This window comes from Lynx canadensis, chromosome A1 (assembly GCF_007474595.2).
Source record: "Lynx canadensis isolate LIC74 chromosome A1, mLynCan4.pri.v2, whole genome shotgun sequence".
Lineage (NCBI taxonomy): Eukaryota > Metazoa > Chordata > Mammalia > Carnivora > Felidae > Lynx > Lynx canadensis.
In genome coordinates, this window is record NC_044303.2 from 206,060,441 (window position 1) to 206,063,111 (window position 2,671).

Here is a 2,671-nt window from a genome sequence, read left to right on the forward strand (position 1 = left end):
AAGTCAGCCACTTAACCAACTGAGCCACCCAGCACCCCTTAAAATGTTTCTTTAAGCACATTAAAAAGTGCTCTTTATCCCTCCTCTGTAAAATAATTCAATTTTATAAGAAGTAAATCTAAAAGATTATTCCTCTTTACACACTTATTTTTCTCTTAGGAAAAAAGTCCAGTACAGGTATAAAACTGACTTTAATCATTATCAAGCCTATTTGCCCCTGTTGGCAACATGAATGGTGACATGTTGACAAATATGCATTTTGAAAAGTTGAAGAATTTAAAATCAGAAGGTTTCACTTACAGGTGACCAATTATATACTATTAGCTGCCAAAGACAAAGTCTGCTATAGGATAGTTGTCCTCTATTTAAAAGTATATAATCATGGCTTTTTCATTTAAGATTATCTGAATTTGTAAAATATAATGAAAAGATCCAATCCCCCAACCTCAATAATCTCTTATTTTTATTTTTAAGTATTTACTTAAAATATAAACTATTTGGTGCCTGATTTTAAAAGTAAACAAAATATAAAGGCTAGCCCAGAGACAATGTGGCCCTACTTGAGAACCAGCTGGCAGCTCTGAGCATTATTAAAAGCTCCAACGGTCTTGGTGGCCTTTTAAGAAGAAGTCTCATATACTGAACACTAGGTATGCTTTAATTTAAATAAACATCAATATTTAGTTCTGAAATTTGAGGACACAGTTCACAAAATAAAATCACAGTAGTGTTTTCTTCTGTTACAGTGACACAGTATATCAATTCCTCCATATTAAGCCTACCTTTCCAGATAAGTAGAAATTACATTTGCAAAATCCAGAATGAAATTACCAGAAAATGTAAAACTCTTATTTGAAAAATATTTCATAATATCAAATCTAAGTTGCACAGAAGACCCCAGTGATCACTAGGAAATCTACCACAGTCCAGTTTTTCCAACCCAAGGAAGTCCAAACTTTGGGTAACAATAGGACCACTTTCTGCTGCTATTCTGAAACAAATTTGATTAAAATGAAGCTTACAAGTAGCAGATATTCTAAGATTAGAGTTTATTTGTGTATCCCATGCATACTGGCAATGCCTAGATTTGTCAAAAACTCCCAGACATACAAATTATTTTTGGGTAAAGCACCCATTTGGTAACTTGGTGATCCTTAAATTTGTATCCCCTGCAAATATAACTATAGCTGACTCTGGAGCTTCTTGAATTTTCTTTAAAATCATTTTTAACTGATTCATTTGTTCCTTGGCATGCTCTTTGGTGCTTTCCACATGAGAAGTCATAAGGCAAAGTTCATTTCCCGACACAGTTGCATACACACACAAAACGTTTTTCATCATTTTTGTATTTGGAAAAGGGATATCCTGGATTTTAAATTTCACTCTCGATATCTTCAACATTATAGCTGTGAAATATCCTTCTTCGTGACCCATAATAATCACATCACTACTTGCTCTCTTCTTTAGGTAGCTACAATATGGGGGAATAACCTTCTGTACAAATATCAAATATTATAAATACTTGAAAATCAAATATTTCAAACATTTGTAAAAATCAAATGCATAATACCTTCAGATGTGCTTGTTTTAGAACTAATGGAATCAGTTGTTTCTTTATTCATTAGGTCAACACAGGACTTTGACTTGGCTGGGGTCTGAGGGTGGCTTTCCAAAGCGCCCTCCTCCACAGGCAGCTCAAAGTACAAGTTCAGCGCTCTCTCCATCTCCCAGTCATTCTCCACCAGATAGCACTGAGCCACAGTGGTGTCACAGCTCATGACCGAGGCAAACTCCACACAGAGAGGTTCACACGTATAAGTCCACATAAAGAGGTCCACACATAGAAGCCACTTCTTTGCCTCGGCCTCACCCTCTGCCTCATCTGCTTTCAGAGTGGCCTCCAAACCATTGGGCCCCTCCATTTACTTGCTGTGGGCAGACCCCTCTTCAAAATATTTTTACATTAACCATTTTTGAAGAAGAATGGCACATTTTAAATATCCCCTTAAATAGTTTTTTTTTTTTTAAGCCAGACAGTATAATATTGTCTCTGTCAACTGTTTGAGTCTTTTAAAGCAAAATCAAGTTTCAAAATGAGATTATTTAGATAAATTCAGGCAATCCTTTTCTCTGTAGCATTTGAAGAAAAAAAAAAAAAAAAAAAAAAAAAACCCTTCTAGAAACTGAATAATCTTTGACTTCTATATTAAAGAAATTGATTGAATATTGTACCTCTGAAATTCTTCACATCACTCACTTTTTAACCATATTCTCTCTTTGACCTCTGCATTTGGGAGGACAGTCTGGCCTGCTGGTAGTGTCAGATTAGGATTTCAGAGCCTTTGATCTGGAATGCTAGTTTTCTAGTTCAGAGTTTTCAACTTCCATTCAGCTTTGACACATGAAGGATGATGTTCCCATGCATAACACAAGGCATTTTCTTCTCTTCATCTTTCTCTTAATACTGGAGGGCAAGTGAAATAAAGTGACTTTATTATGGAATTAAACTTGAATCTTATGAAATTTATTTTAAAGTAAATCATCACCACAGTAGCAAATAACTTGATGTATAGTAGTCTCCAAGTAGTCTACTAGGCAGACTCTCCCAGAGGTACCAGAATAGAAGGGCTCACAGACCAAATTAAGATAACTGAATCATACAGTTAGATGA

The 2,671-nt window shown here is 35.2% G+C and overlaps 1 pseudogene; it reads right to left on the reverse strand.

The window, feature by feature from the left end:
• Nucleotides 1-864: 864 nt before the first annotated feature.
• On the reverse strand, nt 865-2,458 carry LOC115524170 (annotated as a pseudogene).
• Nucleotides 2,459-2,671: the final 213 nt, after the last annotated feature.